General features: G+C 35.0%; 1 long non-coding RNA gene across 2 annotated transcripts in view; it reads right to left on the bottom strand.

Annotated features, from left to right (window-relative positions):
• Positions 1–4,823: 4,823 nt before the first annotated feature.
• LOC138689152 (uncharacterized) overlaps positions 4,824–24,605 on the bottom strand; it is a 134,843-nt gene continuing 115,061 nt past the window's right edge. For both annotated transcript variants that reach the window (XR_011328003.1, XR_011328004.1), the window contains one exon: positions 4,824–4,984. This is a non-coding gene — a long non-coding RNA (uncharacterized lncRNA). The remainder of the gene's footprint in view (positions 4,985–24,605) is intronic.

Below are 24,605 nucleotides of genomic sequence, written 5' to 3'. Positions count from 1 at the left end.
TCACACACAACCAAATGCATACTTCTGTATACTACACTTCATGCATACAATAATATAGTTTATATGCTTTGTATACTTCACATATATGTACTTGTACCAGCTGTGTATGGCAAAGTGCTGGCAGCGGGGGGGGCCGCCAGGCAGCCCCTGTGAGGAGCGGCCAGGGCTGCCCCGTGCCGGACACAGCCGGTTCCAGCCGGTTCCAGCCGGCTCCAACCCGCCCACCCCAGGGCACTGCTCAGCCCCACAGACAAGGTGCTGGCTCCTTGGGGAAAATGTGCTCAAGAAAAGACAAAAGACCACACGGCAGAGAGAGGAGTGAGGAAAAAAGGTTGATAGGTGAGAAAATGAATTTAATTTATTACAAGTTAAAATTTATTTGGATTGTGAGAAACAAAGACAAAAACTACATTTACAGGAGCGAAAGACAATTTGGGTAATTTGCAGAAGTTAAATAACTTGAAATACATGTTTTCAAGGAAAATTATTCTGATAGTCTATACATTTAGAAGACGGATGTAATCCTTCACCTCAGGTTAGTAGGTTAGCTATCTATATCTTACAGTCATTGCATTTATTTTACTGGGGGGGGGAAGAAAGAAAAAAAAAAAAAAGAAAGAACTGGGGAAAAAAATGTTCCACAATCTCTTCTGTATCATGTATGTCTTCTACAGAGAGTGAGAAAAGTTATTTGGTCTGATGTCCTCTTTAGTTTCAAAAATTAGGTTTAGAATCAACATGCTTTTTCATGCACTGATATGAAGTGAAATAACATGTTGGAGTGATAGATGACTTTCATCTTCATATTTCCACTTACAGAAATTTTCAGAGTAAGAAAATTTCAAAACTAGTTCTGTCTTCCTGCATACGATCATTTTAGTTGCATCTCAAAGTAGCTTGACCATAAAGACAAGTAACAGTTTTCTTGCACTGCTGTGTTTCCAAACAAATAGAAGGAAAATTCATTATATGTCAGCAGAACATTGCTAGATAAACAAAAAAGCGCTAGTAATTCAGGTGATGATATTTTTTCCTCGTCATCCATACAGTTAAATATGTATTAAAAGAATCCAAATACTTAAAAAGGAATTCCACTTAGTTTGGACTAGTTGTAATTTTGTGTAGAAACATATTATAGAGCAAGGTGTCCTAATCATTCCAGTAACTTAATCTGTCAATAAGGAATCTCATTCTCTTTGGCTTTCTTAATAGGTGCAGATTAATCAGAATAACTAAAAGAATTAACATTTTTTTCTTTCCATGCAAAAATAACCCATTTAACCTGACATACTGAAAACAATCTGTTAGCTTGTCCTATCTTTCATACAAGTATTTTATTCGAGGGTGGGGAGGGGAAGTTGATTTTTGTTTAGTTGACTATTTCCACAGAGAACAGCATGCCTGCAACAAATCATGGCCTTGATACCAGTTACGTTGTTTAGTGGTGGATAGGTATACACTGCTTCCAGAAACTATAAACTTGCATGTTTCTGCCATGCTCTTCTTGCCAGGAGATTAAGCTCTAAAGTAAGCAACATCTTCCCATAACACTGGCCACACTATGCATAAAAAAATACTCAGTCTGAATTGGAGAAGAAAAAAAAAAACAGGTGTTTTGAAACAACAGATAGTCAATGCAATCTCCAATACAGTCTCCAATTCTCTCTGGGTTGTGTAACATTGCATATTATCAGCCTCACTTAGCTATTTATTCTTCCTCAGAGTACCTAAACTCCTGATTAATTTAGAAGTACTTTTAAAGTTACAGTTACCAAAATAACACAGGCTTAATATCTGGTTTACCTGCTTTAAAGTTGTTCCAAAAGACATCAATGTAAAAGAAAACAAACCACATATATAGACTTAAAATAAATGTTTTTTTTTAGTTTTCTCTGAAAATCATAATGAAATACAGATTGAAGATCTGTGTAGACAATCTCTTCAGTCCTGTATCTAGACTTAATAGGGGTGGGCAATATTAGAATTATGTCTGTTGTGGCATGTATTAAAGAGATTGATTGAAACCATGGACTAGTTAGACTAGGAGTAATACAGACATGTAAAATGAAAATCTCTGTTATGAAGATTTTACTTTTCCAAAGACATAAAGTTGGATTCATGTTACCAATGCTAGTATGAACATAGCCATCATATACTCCACTCTTTAGTCAGTGGAAGAAAGTTAACATTAAAATGCTAAGCATCTTAAGGTAAGCTAAGGCATCCTTTAAATGCCCATTTTCTCAATGTATTACAGAGGAGCCATTGGCATGACTCTGTTCCTAATTCAATGTTAAGTCTTTACAGTTATGCAGAATTTAGCGCATTAACAATTACAAAATTCAGGCAACTGTGGCTGAATATTTCTCATAAAACTTTGTCAAACCCCCCAAACTGAACTAAACCAAAACCAGGAGACAAAACAATAATATTAAAAAAAGTTAATTTGTAGAACATTACTTGGAAAGTGACCTTGAGTGGAATAAAAGGAGTAACATAAGCATATGAGAGAAATTCATTTGAGTATAAATGCTATCATTTTACTGTGAAGGAGTTGGAAGGTTAGATAACCAGAAGGTTGGTCTTTACAACGCAAGAGATTTAGATTTAACACCTAAAAGGCTAGAGATCTGAATGCAGCAGTAAAAAAATGTCCAGAATCCCTGCAAAACCTGATGGATATTAGCCACAGCTTTCCCTCACACTAAGCCAGGTTGTCCAAATTCACACTAGTGAGGAAGAGCCTGAGTACAGCTCACTTCAGACATTCCTAAAATCCTATGCTCATGTTTCCTGTTGTGAAAGCCAAGGACCAATGTAGAGGTAACTGGCGTCCTCCTGCGCTACAGGAGTATAGTGGTTTAATGCAAACCTTGGGTGAGAGTTGATCCTGTTGTTTCTCCAGTAACAGTCTTTGTGTTAAATAAATTGCTTTCTAGCCTGGAAATCTGTGAATCTTTTCATTTCATAGATAATAATCTTCTTGTTCCCTTCATTCTAAATTAGATGATTTTCACAACTCCCTCACATTTCTCAAAAGGTTTTTGCTGACTCTTATTCAAGATGTAGTAAATGTGCTTCAGTTTATGTTACAGACTATACATGTATACTGTCTGGAACTATGTGACTATATGTGAAACATTTCATGTAAAAAACCCCAAACCAAACCAAAAAAATATCCCACTGTCTTCCAACATATTGCAAATTTTATCTAAATCACAACGAAAGTAGCTTATGTGATTATTTTTGTGCATCAGGATACTGGATAATATTGAGTTTAAAATTGCTAGATTTATGTAAGATATTGACAATGAATTCTTCCTGTTTGATTTATGATATAGAAAGTTGTATTTTCTTTATATTTGTGTCTGTAGCATCTTTCATCTAATGACGGAAGAAAATTCTAAAATTATAATAATAGATTCACATTATTAAAGAGAACACTTTCAAAAAATGAAAATCAAAATTCTTCACTGATTTTTAATATTGCTGATACTTCTGAAAATTTAGCAGATCAGTTCCAGAGACATGAAAAATAACATCGAATTCTTGAAGTCCATCCATGTCCTGATTTAGACAACCTAATATAAAAATATAATGTCTATTCAAAGCATGCTGCTTCCTTCTAAATCTTTGGCTTCTAAATTAGACCAGAACAGAAAAGGCCTAGCAGCCAAATCTCAACATACTTATTTGTATTTTATTTAATGTGAATCCCATCATTAGTCCCTTCAGTCCCTGCTCTGCTGCAGGCCAAGCAAATGAAAGCAAGCAGAAAGCATCTAACATTTTTAAATGACATAGCACAGAGCCTCTTCATTCAAAGATAAATATTACATTTCACCAATTGTTGTGCATAGCTAGAGCAAAAGAAATGGTTGTCAGTGTGAAAAAAAAAAAAAAGAGAAAAAGACAAAAGGAACAGACTCACTTGCCTCACTTTGCTTATCTCTTATCTAGATGTCTACGCCTAAGCTAATGATTCAAGTTCCCTTTATAATGAATGGAGAGAAATAAGAGTTTTTAAGGTGTGATCAGTTATGTATTGCTTGGATGTCTACATAACAGATATTTATGTTTTGTTTAGATAAATTTCATTCAAGATGTCTGCAGACTGGTAGATAAGAAATATGAAGCTATAATGACCAGGATCAAAAAACATTCATCTAGCTAAAACTTTGGCTGAAGCACAAAGGATGATTATTCAAAAATGTAACAAACAAAAAACAAATGCTGACAACACAGGCTTGGGGAGATTTAAGATGTCTTGTTGTTTTTTATTATTTGCATTGGTATGAGTGTCAAACCTTGCTATAGATAAAATGTGCATGAATTCCACTGAGCACTGTAACCTTATAGATAATAATTTTGGATTGGTTATTACTTTGCCCAGTATTGGTTCTTTCAGGTTTCTTATAAACAAGCATACTCATCTGAAAGCCCAACCTGAATGAGGAGAGAAAAGAAAAAAAAAAAAGAAAAAAAGAAAAAAGAAGAAAGTTTTAAAGAAAGTTTTATTTTTAATAGCTGTCAGTTTGTGTTGCTGTGGGTCTTGTCAGTGCACTGAACAGTCAGGCGGGACCCTTGGAGCCAGACAGCAGCAGCTATTATGGCACTAGGGAATCCCTTTAAGTCTGGCATTTAAACAGACCTGCAGGAGAAAGATTCTTTTCCTGTAAGCTAAATTCCCCTAAATTTTATAAAATGTGGCAGTCTCCTTAAAGGCCTAGATTAACATTAATGAAGGAAGCAGTAAAGAGAGAAATGAAAGAACTGACACCTGGCACACCGACACAGAGGAACATTTTTCTTTATTTGTTTGATTCAATTTTATAATCAGTTGCTCTGAGTGAGACCCTCAGGTTAACCAGAAGGTGTAGCCCCAGTTGCAGTCCTTGGAGAGGTGACACAGGTAGGCAGCAAAGTAACTGCTGATGATCTGCAAAGCAGGCCAGTCCTCTTTATTTCCATTTCCCATATTTCTCTGAAAGAAAGCACAAATTCATTATCTACTCCTTGCTCTGTTTCCTTTCACAGGACACAGTAGTCTTTGTGGGGAGACTAATCACAGAAGAGGAGTTCTGTTATGTGCATGTGGAAGGAGGGGTAGTCTATAAGGCAACCCATTTATATGGGATAGATAAGTTAAACAAATCTTGAGTTCTCAATCTCCCAGAGAAACTCCTTTTTATCACAAAATTTACCTTGCATCTTTAAGAACTGTGATAATTTTCATAATTATTTGATATATCCCAGACTTTAACTGGTTGTCCTTGTATTCTAGGGCTGCTGTTTCTATTTGGACAAATACCTTCAGACTAGATCTCATTGTTTAAAGAAACAACATTGTGTTAAAATACTTTATTAAAAAAGTGAAAGAAATATCAACTACAGAAATAACTTTTTACTAGCTTTAAAAAGAGAACATTTCTGTGACTTACAGGGAGGAGGCATAATCATAACAGGTTTTTCGCAAAAGTGCAGAAATTGCTGTTGCATAATGTCAAAGTTCTGGACTAACTTTGTCCAAATGGTAAATGGTTTCTCTTCCCTGAGCCAAAACACATACCTATACCAGCTGGACCTGTATTTTAACTGCTGCTTCAAACATAAATCAGGTTCATATAAATAAATCATGACTTTGTGGTAGGCGATATAATGGAAAAAGTATTTTATAGGAGAGAAGCATTACATATGCACTCATGCATAGAATGATACAGGGATCTGTTTTTTTGAAAAAGAGCACACCTATTTGGATCATGGGATGTATAGCTGGACAAATTCAGCCTTGTAATATACTGAAAGCTCTTCATAGAAAACCTAATTAAATATTGTAACAGTTTATCAGGTGACACATAAGTGTTGCTTACAGCCTCTGATATAGATTAACAACTTAAAAAAAAAAAAAAAAATCTAAACTCCAGACAGTTTTACATTTGGTGTACTGGTGGCCGTATGGGGCCATCATGATAATGTGTTCTAGTCATGTCTGTTCTTTTCCATAGATCTGCAAAATACAGATATCTTTAAACTGCTTTAATCTCAATTTTTTTTCCAGCCTTATATGACGATAGAGATTATAATCACTTCCCATTCATCAGGGCTTTTTCTTTATATACTTTTTTCCTCACAGAGTCTTCTGTTGATATATTCTTGGATTTAGGGGTTATGCTGGCTGTCTTTAAACAACCAGAAATGTACCATAGCAAGACAAGAGATCAATCAATGTTGTTCTTCTCTACAAACAATTTTTTCGATGTGACTTGTGTGCAGGTGTGGGAGTATGCTGATCATCACATTTGGCATTGGAAACACAGACAGCAACCTGTACAGTTTTTTTCTTCTTGGTACTGCAGGAACAATTTGTTCTTAGTAGGATCATTTCAGCTGCTTGATCGACTTCCTCGCAGCTAGGTGGCATAGAAGATGTTATGCCTATGCTAGGAAAATAAAGGTGCCTGGGACCAGCCTCTGGCACACAGACTGATCCAAATTCACACTGCTGAACTCTCTTCTCCACCAGTACAGAGTGGCCATAGAAAGATTGCCTCCTGCTGATGATCCCTGGCCATAGAAACTCCTGGATAATGTCTGGGAATTGTGTAAGAGGTTGCTAAATATTCTGGAGCAAAACCCGGACTTCTAACCATTCTAACAGTCTGATGTGGGGAGGCAACAACACTTTGGTGCTGGTGCTCAGGAACAGTTTAATTTGTTAGCATGGGTGCAGTTTCATTGTCTCCTGCTCCTTCCTGTGGTATATAACAATTTGTTTTCTGAACAATGAAATATGTTATCCTAAAACAAATCAGAGCCCAACATGAACATAGCTGAGTAAAATGTATTTTCCTGACAGATAAGAGGTCAGTGTAGACTTAGTGATCCCTTTTGGCATTAACCACTGTGAAATAGGTGCTTGAAGAATTAATCATCACACTTTACTGCTTTCTGTCACAGATTCAAAGAACACAGAGAATTACATTAAAATGCTGTGTCTCAGTTTACCCTTTCCTAAAACAATACTTCCTGACCTCTCAAAAGCACTGTGGTGTTCATCCCCTGGCTTTTCAGAATTGCAGGAACAAGAGCTTCAAATTAATGGCATAGCTGGTCATTTGAATGCAAATTTAGCACAGCTGCATACTCAAAACCTGTCCACAACATTGCTTATCTTCCTGTATTGAGATGAATTTGACACCACTGGTCTTTATATGTGATGATGCATGCTCCTGTTTTGGAATTCTAAAATAACAAGAAAAAAAAAATATATATCAGAGATAAACATCCAGGACAAAGCTTATAGTCTTTGTATGGGTCAGTGCTACATATCAAATCGATGAAATGTTTGCTGGAAACCCATAGTAAATGGCAAAATCAATTCACCAATCACTTCAGCAATGTTTTCATTCCAAAGCTATGCAGCCAAGTGATTAGGTACATACTACTTATTTTATGCCTCTCATTTAAAGGAGTCAATGAGTGATCTCATTTAATAATTTGAGAATACAGAAATAAAACCCTAGCCTAAGTCACTCATCTCTAGCACAAATTATGACTTGACTGAAAAATCCAGTGAGTAGCTTAACCAGGTAGATAGAGGCCATAATGAAATATATAATGTAGCTTCTCTTACAATATTATGACTAATATTCAGATAATAGTTACTTTCTTTCCTTCACAGCATGCTCTGGGATAAAAATAATTTGAGAACTTCTTAAAAATCTCAGTCTTACCTAGGCACACAAAATGCTTTTAAAACTTACATGAAAAACAGGCTAGGTTAAGTCTTAAACTGTGTGAATAGGTGAACTGTCATTGCAGTGCATTTTAATAATGCTTATTAACAATTACTTTGAAATTAATTCTGCCTAAAATAAGTACCTAGGACTGCAAAGGACCTCCTGGGTAATGCAGTTTATCATCACATGGCAATTCATCCTTGCTTCTTAAAAGATACTTTTACTAAACATGTCAAATTCTATCTTAGAACTGACTAACTTCTCTTTTCCCCACTGTTTTTCATAGAAAGCAGTTCTAAAGTCCTCTTTTATTGAGGAGCAAAGCTTTTTTCTTTTTTTCCTCCTTCCTTAAATGTAGTCTTAATCAATTTAAATGCATTTGTTGCAATAGAATTTGTCTAGTATTTTCCGGAGAAAACTGTCATACACTGTTCAGAGTGGGTTTTTAGACTGAGTAAGCTGTACTCCATGTTTACAACACAGACACTACAAAACTTAAAATGCAAGGGAGGCAGTTGTTCATGTATTCCTCTAGCTCCCTGGAGACTGTATCTTGCATTAAGCTCTCTGCTGCAGTGTCAGCATTACTTGGCAATCTAAATCTAGCTGAAATATGCCTAGAATATGAACATATCTTTTGTATCCTATCAGTATAAGACTGGCTGTAAGGCCAAGGGTCTTTTCAGCTAACCCAGTGTATAGTATTCAACAGTGTTCATTAACAGATGCTGTTAAAGCCAGTCTCCACTCTGCTGGTCCTCCCTCTCTGAAGCTACTCTAGTTTGGCTTCCTCTTTCCCTAGCATGGAAACTGTGGAGTACTCCAGATGAAGTTTCACCGATGTCAATAGCAATAACACTTCACACAATTCCAGCGTATTCTTTGGCTGAAAAGATGAGGCCAATTTATTTTGTAGCCAACTCAATGGTCACATATGAAAAAGATGATGTTTTCATCAGAAAGGCTTAAGTCATAGTGCCCACAGCTGTCAAGAAGGATGTAACATCCTCCCAGTGCTACTTCCAGGCCAGGGGTACTAAAAGAATCAAAAAGCAAAGTAAGTAACACCTGGTCCAAACATAGGTAAGTATATATGTAGGAACACAATATTTTACTGAAAAAAAATCCATATTAACAAGGAAGTAGTCCAACAGTATTCAAGTGTAACATAGTCCTCAGGACAAATCCACTAAAACCACAATAGGTCTTACAGAAAAGTTCATATCCACATTTTCCTACAACAGAATAATGATGTGCTTACTTTTTTTTCCTCACATTATCTTAGAATATAGTTGATGATTCTTTTATTATCCCTTTTATTTTTGTCGTTTTTTTTTAAGTTAAACATTATCAAATCAAACTTTTATGTAAAGTCAAAGACACTGAATGTGATCAATACATTATGTTTGCATTTTGTCAATGTCTTGTATATAGGTCAGTAATAAATAAGAGTTGCTTATTTTCCTACAGAACAAAGCTTTTGTTTCTGTATTTTGTCTCTGTATTGCATCTGTCTGTGTAAGATTTATTCAGTCTCTATGGGAATATGGTGGGTTATCCCTGGCCAGCAGCTAAGCACCCACCAGCCACTTGCTCACTCCCGGCCCTGTCGTAGAATGCGGGAGAGAATCAGAAGAACAAAACCCAGAAAAACTCATGGGTCAAGATTAAGACAATTTAATAAGCAAAGGGGGAAAAAAAAGGTAAAAACCAAACAAGTAATGCAAAGGCAATATTTGCCTTCTACCACCAGCAAAACAGTGCCCAAACCGTCTCCAAGCAATGACTACTTTGGAAAAATGATGCCCCATTTTTGTTGCCAAGCATGATGTTACATGGCATGGAGTATCGCTTTGGTAAATGTCTCCCAGCTGTCTCATCTCCCATCTTCTTGTCCACACCTAGACTACTCACTGGGGGGACAGAGTGAGAAACAGGGTAGGCCTTGACGCTGTTCCAGCACTTTTCAGCAGTAGCTAAAACATCAGTGTGTTATCAACACTGTTTTAGTCACAAATCTAAACCACAGTACCATACAGGCTGCTATGAAGAAAGTTAACTCCACCTCAGCCAGACCCAGTACAAGGGACAATTACGTTTGTCATCCATAGTGTTCATTTTGTCTTCATAGTCTATAATTTCTCTTAAAATTTCACTATTAGTAGTACCATTTTTCTTATATAGTTAATAGCAAATTTTTAGTAATATCCGTAGAATATAGAATTTAAATTTATTTGGTTTTGTGCTACTTGCTGCAATGAAGTTATTTTCCCTGTTGGTTAGTAATGACTTTATTCCTTAGGAAAAGTATTGTTCTGAGTTGGAGGTTCTGTCAGAGCTGCCAGTTTTTTCTGGTCTTTTGTTTAGGAATTTTCTTTGGAGATTATTCATTTTAAGTGCTAGTAGCCTGGGCCCATTTTGCTTTCTGTTGATTCTATCTTCCCACTGGGCTCCATCTATTAAAAAAAATTCTCCATTAGGTAATAAGCCTAAATGTCTCATCACTGCAAAGTATTCTCTAAAAAGACAGAGCATGTGAGTAATAGTATGAGTCCACAAAAAATTCCTCTCTTTTCTCTAGAAAGGGATGCTGCAGTAGTGCACTAGAAATGATAATAAATGTTAACCAGAGAGAGTCAGATGAGACTGATATAAGGGTTGTGAAATTATTCCTCAAAAATCTGAAACATTTTAGTCTTCTAAAATGCATTTTTAAAAAAAAAAAAAAAAAAAGTTTAATTTACTGACCAAAATTGCTATTCCATCTTCCTGTGTAATATTTTGGCTCACATCGTAGATTTCTTTTTGGCTTACATTTTTCGGTAATTGGTCCTTTCTTCCCCACCCTTAAAGACAGGATCATGCTTATCTCAATTACAGGAAACTCTTCTGTCCGCTGTTCAGTTTTCTCATTTCAGATATAGTAGGTTGTCCTCCTCTCCCACAGTTTCAATCCTTATGAATAACATTGTAGTAGCTTTGTGTCTGCTCATGTTGCGAATGAAATTTAATCTCTCTTTCAACTTTGCACCTGTGTGCAGTCCTGATCTTGCTTACACCTCTGCACTCATTCTTCCCTAGATCTTTACACTCCATGCAGGCAGCTTTCTTAAATCTTTCTAGTCTATTCTCCACATAGTGTCTGCATGCCTTTTGTGTCTCCTCCCTTAGACGTGGGAGAGAAACTATTTTTTAATGAGCCAATTAACTAGTTCTTTTCACTCACCTTTCTTTCCAGTCATGAAAAAAGGGTAAAACATTTTGATACAAAAAATACAGTTTTAATGTCTTAAAATATAATTTAATATAATTTAAACACAAAAGCATTTTTGATGATACTACTGCAACACAATTACAGCAATTAACATTAAACAAAACATACTAAGCTAAACTAGAAGGGACTGGTTATAAAGATCAAGATTGAAAGGAAGGTTTAAATGCACAAGTCTACTTAAAACCCCTGCTCAGCTGCCACATAACTCTCAAAAAGTCTAAGTTTTTTACAAAATACAACAGGAAAATATACAGCATATAATTCTAGAATGCAGAAATTATTCCAAGCTCTTGGATATGGGTACCATAATTTTTTCCAATTCCCTGTCAGGATAAGATTTATGAAAATGCTATCTCCCCCATTTTTCTAAAAAGATTTAGAACTGTGGCACACTCTGGCCAGTTTCCCAGTCTGTGTGACTGACAATTTGAACCCGTGACACTCAAAAAACAAACCCTGGTGTGAGCAACACATATCCATACAGTTTTCTGGAAATATTCAACCAGTTGAATGCCTTTCTTAAGCTTAAGCCCTACCAGAATAGAGATATTAAGCATGCCTTAAATCACTTAAAGGATTTAAAAAAAAACCCCAAACCCTTGAGGGATTTTTTCCCCTTCCCTTTAACATTCTACGTAGGGAGTAAAGCTGGGTTTGGAAAGCAGCTTCTAGTGGAATGTTTTTACTCTATAGCCACACAGGTTCTTTTCCTTATCAAATGAATCTAATGAAATGAAGACTGGGACATCCCAGAGTCAAGGTCTGAGTATTCTCTGCTCTTTGTCAAGAAATGCTGACATGCTTAAGTCTTTTTGAAATTTTGAACACCCTGAAGAGTTTAAACAAGATTTCCAAAGTTTTAGGTGTATAGTTTCAAGGGCAGTCAGCATTGCTCTGAAAGAATGAGATGAGTAAAGTTTTGGAAGAAAGATTTTTAGTAGGAGTATGAGGCTGTCAAATCCATAAGGAGTAAAATAGCTTCATACAGTTCAGGCAATCAAGCCTGAAGGATGCACGTTTTCCTCTGCATTATCTCCTGGATAATTTAAGCAGTTGTCCACTCAGTATTTTGATTTTTCAAGATGTCTTTATAAAGCATAAAATATTGTAAAGAAAGCATGACATCTGAGTCCAGACTATGAATAATATATCAAGGGCCAGATGACAAAACCCTTTCATAAATCTTACTTAATATTAACCCCATTTCTGGAACACTTTCGTTACAAAAGTGTATTTTTTGTACTTATGCATGGCTTATATTCAGTAAAAAAATTAATTATAAGTGACTGCTGAGAATTAAAAAATACATATCCTTTTATAGCCGGACCACCTATCCACAGTGAACAGATTTTTTTACTCAGATGTTTCTAAAGTTTTAATGCCACACTAGCATTTCCCCTGCATTTCATATCTATTGAACATGCTTTTGTTATGTTAATTTAATATTTACAGCCATTAGTGTAAGAATCTCTCAGCTGAAGTCTTTAATGAAATCTAAATATTGCCTCCGAAAGTTATCCTGGTCTGATATATGGTTCTACATTAAGCTGTGCCATTTGAAAGATCTCTTTTTTCAGTTGCTCTCATATTTTCATACTTCAGAATGTTCTCTAGATGGAATAAGTCATACCTGCAGATGCTGTTTGCCATGTACAAGAGGTTCAATATTAAAACCTTCTTAGGGAGTTAATGTTTGATACCTCAAAGTATATGAACTTGTGATACTATAATTGAGAAGGGAAATGTATTGCATTATTTCAGAAAGACAAACATTTAGGCCACCAAACTCATAGGAAGCAGACTATTGCCTGTCATGATTTTAACATGTATCCAGGAAAAGGGAAATACAGAATATTAACATGACTCAGGGGGCAGTTGTTTAGTGGAAAAGGAACATACTGGTTATTCCTCATCACATTTCAGCTGCAATCCTGATTAAGCTTGAATAAGGCTGTTTTTCCTCTGTCCTCTATATTGTTTTTGATATGACTGAGAATTTAATGAAGTTGGCACACAGCCAGAAACATAATTTGCTATTTTTATTACTCTGTCAATATTGTACATTAAGGCCCTCAACAGTCTTCGATGAAAGTAAAAGAACTCTTTAAACAAGCAACGTAGAAATGCAAACAGGAAATGCCTAATGCATGTTTCTTAATACCATAGCCTAGATTAAAGCTTTTGAAGTAGTCTCACTAATTAATTTGAAACTGTGATGAAAACACAAAGTGCCCATAGATGTAAGGTTTCCAAGGCTTTCTGACGAGAACTTTTCATGACAGAAGACCTTTTATTTTTTGGCAAATGCTGTATATACTACCATGCATAATAGCCCAGATAGAAGGCCTGGCTTCTGCTTTGCCCCATGAGGGATGGATTAGATCTAAAATTCTGGCTGTTGGACTCATAAACTGCAAAACAAAGCTTCTGTGGAGGTGGTAGAAAGAGGTTTAAATCTTACTTTTATTTTCTCCTTATAGTCCTGTTTTACATTTTAGGTATAAAAGATTGGAAGTTACTTCTTTGGCCAGCAAGACCAGGGTCCTAGACAGAAAGTTTGCTTGATTTCCAGTTACAGAATAAGTAGTTACTATTTAAACTTTTTTTTCTCCTTTTTTTTTATTTTTTAATTGTGGCATTGAGTGTGAAATATGCTTCATAAAATCTCAACAGATCCTACAACAGCAGTTATGTAACCATTTGTAACTACATATTTTTATACAGAAGTTACATCAGCAAATAAATATGTCAAACTAAATAGATGATGCAAAGTGTTGCCTCTACTTTAAATATTGAAATATATTATCTCAGTAAGTCTGGCAGAGAAAAGAGAATAATTCTGCTGCAAATTGTTCAAAATACCTAGGTTCACTTGAGAACAAATTACTCTTCATTTACTGTCAGAGAAAAATGGATATGTAAACAGATGAATATCCCCTCACACACACCCCAAAACAGTCTGGATCACGAGTTGTCAAGTTTCTGTATGCAATGCTCTGTGAAAAGAACTGGAACCAAGCCAATGGATTTGTTCATGTTTGTGTGTGTCTGTGTGCATGCATGCAGTGGCGGGGAGAGGGGTACGTGGGTCTGTGAATGAATGACGCTCTCTTAACTGGTAACCTGAAAGTCCTTTCTCACTCCTGTGTTGAAGCTGATTGCATAAAAAGGAGACATTTAGAAACCTTCATGGCACTTCATGAAGAGAGAAAAATAGGAATGATACATCAAAACACTCAAGCAAATGCAGCAGAATACCATGGAGAAGGTTGAGACATGAAGTATGTAACATATGAAGAGAGGCTAACTTTAATGTGTTGCCTAGGCTGGAGAAGGGAAGGCAAAGGTGGATCTTAAGTGCAGTTTTACACTTGCTAAAGTGTTATTATAACATACAGAGCCAGTGGCCTCTCAGAGAGGCACAGATGAAGGACAAGAAGCAGCAGTCACAGGTTCAAGCAGGAGGGGAAAAAAAGTTTCACAGTGTGAGTGGTTAAGCACTGGAGCAGGTTGCACATACAGGCAATCTATATCCTTAGAGACAGTCACAATTCGGCTTGACAAAACCCTTAGCATCCCAATTTAACTTTGAATATTGCCATCCTCTGAGCAGGAGGTTGGGCTAGATGACTTCAGAGCTTCCCTCCAAACTTATTTCTTTATGTTTCTATTAAAAAAATGCTTTCTATACCAATAATAAACAAAGTCCTGGTACATGCAAATCTAGCCTTCTACTTTATTATGTTCATATATGTAATATTCATATTTTGTCAGGGATGAGGCAAAGAGGATCTACCTGCAAGGATTTAGTTGCCAATACCTACAGCTAGAACAAATTCTGAGGGCAATTAATGAATGTAGGCTTGGTACAATTGGTCTTTAAACCTGTTGAATGGAACCAGTTGATTTTCTCATGTCCTTTAGTTAGGAAAAGGTACCCTGGACTTAACTCTTACGTTAATCCAAAATAATGTGTGTTCTAAACATGTGTCAGTAGTCTTAAACACTTCAGATGAGCTAAAACTTTTTTTTTTTTTTTAAATTCTTCATGTAGACATGTACAAGATTGGCTAGTCAGCTTCCAGTTAGGAAGTTTTTTCTAAGATAATTTTCTTTATAGTAACTTTGCTGACCCCATTTCCTGAACAGACTGAGATTTCACAGGTTTTATGGGAGCATTTGAGCTCTTGAATTGGCAGACTCATTGCATAAAGTAAAATTAAACCCCAGGCTCTTTTGTGTATATAACGTCCAAGTTTACCTTTTAAATTGCCAAAACTTCTCTGCACCACAGCCCTTGTACTTTATTTTGGCATATCCTTTACATTAGGGGTAAAACAGTTTTAACTGTTCAGATGGACTTCATCCCCAGAAAACTTCCTGTTAGGCTCAAAAGCAGATCCTGAAACCTTATTTTACAAGTCTTTCCACTTTTCTCTTTATATTGAGTTAGGATGTTGCTTGAAAATAACATGCTTAAAAAGCTTAGACAGGAAAGAGCCAGTGAAGTCTCAAAGAAGTCTCTGAAACTAAAATATGATTAAGTGCTTTGCTGAATTAAAGCAAAATACTAATCCCTATACCTTAACTAAGATTCTGGATCTGTGAAACTCAGGCCTGAGAGTTTGAAATACCATTTCCATTCTTTACATGAATAAACCAAGGCAGGAGGTAAAATGATTCTGCACATCAGGCAAAAATCAGGTTGTTAAGTGTAATTGATATCATTTGAATACCTAACTCCCTATTACATGGGCAAAATATGATAATTTCACCACAAAATAGTGACATAAAGGGAGGCCAAACTGTAAAATCTTTCAATTATATCTTTACTACTATTTTTACAGATTTACTTATACCTGCAGGTTCCAAATTAATTTTGTAAGTGGTGGAATTTCTGATTTACTGAGGTGGTTGACAAAGTATGATGGTGATTTTTAAATATGGTACCTGTGTGACACTTTCTTCTTGCTCCTAAAGGCATGGTTATATTCTGAGCAACCTGGATTTATGTGTAACTTAACTGCAATAAATAACAGTAATTAATCCGTGTTGTCCCACTACAGTAATAGAAACGGACTCGAAGAAGAGAGCTGCCATAGTTTGATCACGCTACAGCAGGACTATGCATATTTTATCTTTTTTTTTTTTTAAATAGAATAACCAAAACCAAAATCAAGAATTGTGCAAAAATGAAGTCACAATGGTTTATTTATTTATTTATTTTATTTACAGAGAGAACTGTCTTCTATTTAAATGCTCTCTGAGAATCTGTTATATTGATTTTACATTTGGCTTCCACCGCCCTGTTATTTTGTGGTACTTTCAATCTCTTTGTACTGATATCGCTATTAAAAATACATCAGAGCTAGGAAAATATCATAAAATGACTGTGTTGCTGAACAGAATCATGAATAACTCCAATTTTGTGTCATCGGGCTAAAATGAATAAGAGAAATTTAAGTTTGAATTCTTATAGTTGAAACAGTCAATTGAAAAAGAAAATCCTTCTTAAGATACGAAAGAGAGGAGGAAAATTACTAGATAGATACTGTATGATGGGATATTCTCTTTTAAACCCACTCTGTTATTACTCCTAAATGATAGCTGCAAGCAGCATTGAAAGGAAGTCCGTTTAGGTTGTTATAAAGATTGCAATGATGTGTAAAATAATTCCTTTTTTATGTAAGATTAGTAGTGCAAAGTAAAAATACCTTAAGCCAATGGAGTGAAGATATTTCCTTCTGCAATATAGTAATTCAGAAAACCATAATTCAAATTAAATATTAGATTTTTATGTCTATCAAGGAACGATTAAATATCTTATTTAATACACCTAAAGGCATCTTGAGTGACAGTCATCATTATTAATATCAGTGGCTCCTTTTGTTCATTCACATTTACGCTCCTTGTTAAATGAGATGACAGAATGTTAACGAAGTGTATCCTAAACAATCTTGGTGAATAAGACATAAGTGAGTTTCAAAATGTATCTCAATTAAAAAGCAAAAATAAATATATATACATGTTGAACTAGGATTTCAAATAATCATTCTGTGGTTAGATTCTATTGAAACATTTTAAAAGTTGATCTTCACAAATTAAAAGATATTGCACTATGTATTAGGTTGTTGCTCCAAAGCAAATCACTGCTGCAGGAGGGTTTAGAACATTTTCTGTAACATGGTAGCAACAACAATAAAGAGTTTCTATTTCAGGATCGAGAGATGTTATTAATCTTGTCTTTTCATAGGGTGGAGAGGGGGAGAGACACAAAGAGAGAGAAGTGGTGTGTGATTCGGTCAGCCAAAGATAATGGTGGAAGAATGAGAGGCAAAAATAGTGGAACAGAAGCCTCCACTCTATCCAATATCCAATCAGAAAAAGGACCAACTAAGAGAAAAGAGCAAGGAATAATCATGACCAACAAGAAAGCAGACTTCCCTCCCGCCCCCAAATGCAACAAACAAAACCCCAAACAGTTGCAAAGGATAATGAGACAACTTGGCATAAGATGAAGTCTTATTATAAGCTATGCAAAGATAAAGCTATGCAAAGATTACCTTCCTTGAGGCAATCTTCTTTGACTGTTACTATTCTAGCCTCACTCTTAGCCTTGCCTTCAGGGTATGATTTTAGTATTCCTACCCTTTCACCCTAGTCTTGTTGGAAAGGAAAAAGCCAGTGAATTTCACCTAAGACAGAAGAAAAGAGAGAGGTTTGTTGGATTTTTTTTCTTAAATTGCTGGACAATAAAAAAATGTTAAGAAAGTAATGTTCAAGTTTCAGGATACACTAGTTACTCAAGGCTGGGAGGATGAGAGGGAACTTTCATCTGTGGGAGAGCTGTGGATATTGCTTCTGGAGTTGCACACGTGTTTTCCAAAACCTGTGATTTCTCTGTTCTCTGATTCCATAAATTATAGGGATAAAGTGGATGTTGCCATGTGACTTCAGTATCAAGATTAAATGTGAAGAATATTAGGCAGGAAATTAGATGTGACTACAGAGATTCAACTTACTAACCACTGAAATACCTAGCAAAGAAACCAATGTGAACTGTTGACTTACTTCGTATTCTTTTTCTGCTTTAAGTGTAATGTATATTAAAGTGCAAAAGAGATTATTTTTTTCCTAAATAGAATATAAATTTTCCAGTATAGAAGTGAAATAATTATGCTTATTTAACAGAGGAAAATAGATACTGGAAACAAACAGAAGAATCATTAGCATAACATATAATAGCATAATTGGGGAGGGGGGGATGAAACACAACAATTATTGGCAGTGCTTGAGATGTTTCTGAGGCACTGTTAAAGATATTAATTTAAATCTCCAAAAATCACTAGTTCTGTCAAGACCTATGGGCTATTCTGATGAACATATGGAGTGATGTTCAGCATAGGCATTCTAATCTCATTGGTTTTTAGGCACAAATACCATATGGAAGGACCATATTGTGCTTAATCTCCTGAGTGTGATAGTAGGTAAAACCTTCACCCTATTACACAGTCTAATGTAACCAGACAGAGTAGAATTAAAACATATGCCAAGATTCTGCAAGTGTTTCAGAAATGCCTTTCTCTGAAGTTGCTGGTGATCTTGGAGAATATTCTCTTTTAATTAAAAAATAGATAAAAAAGAGGAACTATTTTCACAATTTATAGTAGCTGTTAAGCAATTTAGGGAACAATATGAGTGGCCCTTCTCATGCTATATTGGCTCGTTGTTTGTCTAATCAGATAATATACACCTCACAGCACAGGAGGCTATAAAGTTACAATATGCATGATTTAATTCAATCACACGTTTCAGACACAGATGGAGTTTTTCAATAAATTGTCAGGTGTTTTGAATAACTTCTGATTAAAATGAGTTTATACATAGCAGTATTTGTGTTACAGCCTGCTGTAATTTGTATATATACAAAAGTGGCTACCAAAAATTTTTGAGATTAAGAAATCAAAGCATTGACACAGAGATCATTAATATCACAAGCAAGCACAGAAAAGATCACACAAACCTAAGTTCTGGACCATATGCACTCACTGGTGATTAGTCATTCACACACACATGTTGTTAGCTGTTTAAAATATCTTTTTTTAATCTGTAAACTTTTAAAAATATCACATGGGTAAGTTTACCTAGTAAACATCAAGTGTATTTATGTAAGTGGCCTGCTTGCAGGCCTAGTCTGAATAATCAAGCATACATGTATAGTGTTGTTGGGTCAGGTACATGTGGCTTTTGGATGATATCTTTAGTGGAAGGTTAACAACTTGGCAAGAAAATAAGAGACCAAGTTTTTGTATCGTTCATGGTACAGCAAATTGTAAATACCTTAATCTGGGGTTTTTTTCAGCTGTCAAAGCTATATTGATGACATTCACAGCAGCATCAGAGGTTATGAACTAAGAACGCTTTTGTTGCCAGCACACTGGGTCTTACCTCTGTCATGCTCATATGTTTGGGCAATATACATTAGGCTATTAAAATGTGCTTTGGCCCTACACTGCCCTTGCATTAAGAAAATACCTTCCAGAGCCGTTACAGTCCACATTTATCCCTCGGACTTCTAGACTAGTCAGATGAGCTACAGTAAGGGCAAGAATCTGACCCTTAAAGTTTTAAACGTCTTGATATAGGAGATCTGGAAAAAAAAGGTATAGGCCTACAAGGTAGCTTCTTATCAGAAGTAAGTGAAGAAAAAATGTGCACAGCCTTACAGAAAAGGGAGAAAGTCAAGGAGATGACAAAAATAGACAAAATGAGTATTTTTTATCAAGATTTTCTGTACTAATATGAACATCAGTCTCCATACTGCTGTCCAGAAAAAAAAAAAGTATATTCCAAATGTTTCATCTTTTTACACAACTTGTTAAAAAAGTTTGTACGATTATATTTCTGAGCTGGCATAGTTCTTTTTCTTCATATGCTGCTCAATCAACATAGAATAAAATTGAGTTCTGTTTCTCTCTGCATAGGCTGCCTTAGTATGAATGTATCTGATAATGTCTTCCCTGATCTGTTTGGCTTAGTTATCTCCAGAACTTCTAGTTTGAAGGGATTCATTTTCATTAGTATATTGTATGGCATGTGCTGTATCTGCTATCCAAAGATTGATGGAATGATGAATATTGTAAAATTATCTGACTGCATATTTTTTTTATTTTTTTCATAACTTTCTCTTTTTTTTTTTCACTTTCCATCTGTAATTTCCCAGTTTGCCAATTTGACTATGTGCCAAAAATGGAGGATTTGTCTCTTGTTTAACTTCTCTTCCTGTCCTGTTTGCAAGATTTTACTATTCTGTTTCTACTTCTAGGCAGTCAGCCAGCTACTGCAATGCTTTGCTCTGGCTTGACAACACTTACTAATTATGTGAAATATTCAGCCCTCCAAGCCCACAAATGGGAAAGAAAAAGTTTCAGTACCAAAGAATGCTAAACAACTATAGGGCAAGCTAGCCGGTCAATCATAAAGGAAAACATTTCATATGAACTTGCCTTGTGCAATTGAGGATTATGGAACATATGTCACTGCTTGTTGATTTTATTTTGATCATACCAGATGCTCTTGTAGACTTTCCCCTATTCCAGATTTAAAATATTCCAGATTTTCTCTGTCTTCTTCTTTTCCCAAAGTTTGTTTCTGCACCGTCCATTACTGCTTTAATTTTCTTGAGGAATTTGTTTCCTTTTTATGTTGTTTCGGCTTTCCTGATCTGTCTATACCTTCTGCAATAGATTATTTACTATATACTTTTCTTAACTATTTCTCAAGAATGTGAACAAAACACTTTTTCTGATGTGTGTGGGAGTGTCTTGATAGTGAGCATTGTGACCTTACCTTATAGTTAGCTAGAAGTATCTGAAAGTAAATATATTAGACAAATATTACATGGTTGTTTGGGTTTTTTTCACTAATGATAACCCATCAAATACCTGGAGACTGTAGATACCTGGTTTTATGACAGAGAGAGAGAGAGAGAGAAAATGCGTGGGCCAGAGAGAGTGAGTGCACGTATATATGCAGAACTGTGTGGTGTATGCCTATGAGTGAAACAACAGCAGCAAGTCCTAAAAAAATACTGGACAGGAGACTGAAGAAGAAACACTGAAGCTTACTATTATATTCTGAAATTGGGAAATAATTACCAAATAATTGCTCCTATGTGTACTCCAAGAAATGAGTCACCTCCTTGAAGACTAAATTTTCAGATATCAGCTATTCCAAACCTCTGTGAAGTCCTAAAAATGTTTCCCACTTTTCCAGATTGTTGGCTTTTCTCAGTTAATATTAATATGTGTTAATCTCTTTTGACTTGCAGCAACATTACATTGTCCTTTGTTCTTGTCATGTCTTAAACTCTGTGTAAGGTTGAATTTTGTCAATATTTAAAATGACAAACTTCCTGTAATATAACACACCCTGATTCTGGTGAATCAGTACTATTCCTTCTGAGTCAGAACTGACTCAGCACAGTGGGTCTGTTTAACTTCTGTATTGTTTAATTCATCTTCCTGTCCTACTGGATTTTACCATGCTGATTCTACACCTTGGCGGCCAGCCAAGTTAAATCAATGAAAAAAAGAAAGGAAAAAAAAAAGAAAGAAAAAAAGCCTTCAGTGACTTCTGTTTCAGATCCAATGTTAGGGGAAATTGCTGATAAAGGTGCCTCCTGTCAAAGAACTTGTTAATTCAAGGTCCCACCTATTTATGGACGTTAAAGATCTGAGAAGGCTTTAGGTTTTGGATTTTTTTCCCCAGTTAATATCAGTATTTATCTTTACGTTGAAGTAAAAATGAAATACAGAACTTCATTGCATTGTAAGCACTTTTTAGTTCTAAGTCAGTGGTATTGCTAATCCTATATGATTAATTATTATGATTTTCTAAATAGAAATTACAACATATGTTTTCTGACATTTCCTGATCACACTTAATATTTTATAAGGTTTCATTTTTACAGGTTTAATAATTTATCATTAGATTTGTATGTATAAATGTGTAACACACCAACAAGTTGCTAAGTTCTAAATGTTTGTTTTTACCACCTACCAACGTGTTCCTGATCTCATGTATGTGTAAAATGCAATCAATTTTTCTTGTACATATATTTCAAAATCTACTGTTCTGCTTTTGTTCAGGAGGCCTGTGCCTTTTGAAAATGTGTAATAAATCTAAAAGCTGTGGTTTGGTGTCCATGCATACGTACTAATGAGTTTTACAACTTACCTAAAAAACTGAGGCTCATGTCCCAGACACACAGATACAGAATAAATGAGTTTCCCTAACCATGCTAATCATGTAAAACCCACCATCAGAAGTCACTTTTCCAACTCAATTTTCTGTTTCTTGGAAATTCATTCATGTAATACAAGACACCAATGTTCCACCTGAAACAAGAATAACAAGCTGTCTTCTATTCAGTCTGGTAGACATAACAGGGTACTGTCTAAGCAAATACCTTTTGAGTAGTTTTTTATATGGTTAAAAAATCCTGTATAAAGAAATTGTCTCATGAAAAGCAAGCAAGAAAACTAATTTATCTTCAGAATACTTCTTTTTTTTGTTTACTCCCACAATGCAGGAAGAAACAGAAAATTTGTTCACTTGTAAAAATGCATGTGAACAATGTCATCTAGTGGCACCCTAATCCATGAGTTAGCACTGCATAAAGTCTTGAATACATGCCCAAAGAGGAGTATTTAAGTAAACAAACAAAAAAAATCCCGAAAAGGTGTCTTAATTCAAATAACAAACTGTGTATTTTGGATTCTCCTGTTTTTTTTTTCTAAATATTGTGTAATTGTTTCATGGAAGGCAGGATTTATATCCTCAAATTAGTCTGGTTCTTGGTAATTTATATTTTGTCAGGACACTTCCATATGATTTGTTTGAGAACTGATTTGCAAAGAATGTGGTTCCACTCCAGTACAAGAAAACATATTCCTGAACCACCGCAGGAAGAGGAGACAATTACATCAGAATGTGATTTCTGCCTTTACAAATAGTGTGCAAAAACTTTAACATTTTAGATTAAAATGGATTGTAGGTATGTGTCTTATTCAAGCATTGCTTCAGTCAGTTTTGACCTCAGACAAAGGAGTGAAAGGTCATATTATTAATCCACAATCTCTCTCCATTCACTCTGTCCACCCTTCTTTTTGGCTCCAATTGAATGTAATATTATTTTAAATGGAGGTATCGATGAGTTTTGAAATTAGATTTTGGAAGAAAATATCCAGTTGCATTTGCAATGTGTATCTAAGTATATTTATCAATATACTGTGATAGATTTGATTTTGCAGGTGAAAGAAAAAAGTGCTTTATGAATCTTTCTATCACACAGCTATGAATGAAGATTGATTTCAAGAATCAGCTTTACATAAACATTTTTTCTTTAGAAAAAAGATTGGAACTTCAGTGAGCATCTCAGTATCTTAAAAGTACCACAAACATCTCTGACTGATGTTTACTCATTATATTTGTCATGAAGATTGACCTGAGAATTCTGCCAATAATAAAAATATCAGTTATTGAAGTGTAGTAGAGGATGAAAGCATAAAACAAAACTAGCATTAGTACTGCATGTCTTTTTAAATTTTTCATTTTGTTCATGTTTTTGCTTGCCAAATTGAGTATGTATCACCTTCTTTTTCCTCAGTGAGTTAATGAGGTCAATAAGATTTCAAAGTTCATAAAGATATTCCAGTTACAGCATTTTTTAAATCTCCCCCAATTGTGAAAAAGATTTTTAGCTCTCAGAAATTCTGTTGTTCTGTACATTTGGTTTACTCAGGAATGGAATGTATGCAGCATTAGACTGGCTTTACATATTAAAGAGTCACCAATCTGCCCCAAGACTTCAAGGTAAACTCCAGAGTTAAGCAGAACTCTCTTTACCTGGAATTTATGAATGAAATCACATAAATTCAGATTGATGAAAAACAAGTAATGTTTCTGAAGATTTTTAAGCAAATTCACATTTATAGTTTTACATTAAATCTATTTTTTAAATTTCATTTTTGCATTCTTCCACGTGCAGATAATTAAAAAATATTTTAAGTTTATCATTACTGTATATTGGATTGAAATACGTATCACATTCAGTCAAAAATTAAAGGAATTAAAAATTGATATGTTTTTAAATAAGGCAAGTGTGTGTATATATATAACATACATATAAAGTATATACATGTACATTTATACATATAAGTATATAAAGCATGTAATGTAAGTAAATAATATTTATTTAAAGATAAATAAAATCTCTCTTTGATGAATTGTTTGTAATTGCAAAGCCACTTTGCTAAGGAAAAATTTGGAAGTTTTCTGTCTTTCCCATTCCATTTATCACGTATGCAAGGAATGTTACAATGTCTCTTCAAATATCCTTTCATTGTTTTGTCCCAAATTTTCTGTATGATGTTGGCACAAAATTCTCATTGTACTGGTCTTTTTCAAGAACTACAATCAAAATTACATCTAATTAATATATAAAAATAGTCAATTTGTTCTTCTGGATCTGTCATGATGACATATAATTACGCATTTATTTATTTTTTTTAAACAGGTTCAAGGTGTCA

The sequence above is a fragment of the Haliaeetus albicilla genome, chromosome 15 (genome assembly GCF_947461875.1).
Source record: "Haliaeetus albicilla chromosome 15, bHalAlb1.1, whole genome shotgun sequence".
Lineage (NCBI taxonomy): Eukaryota > Metazoa > Chordata > Aves > Accipitriformes > Accipitridae > Haliaeetus > Haliaeetus albicilla.
The sequence above is the reverse complement of the archived record's forward strand: the minus strand, read 5'-3'. Positions and strand labels throughout refer to the sequence as shown.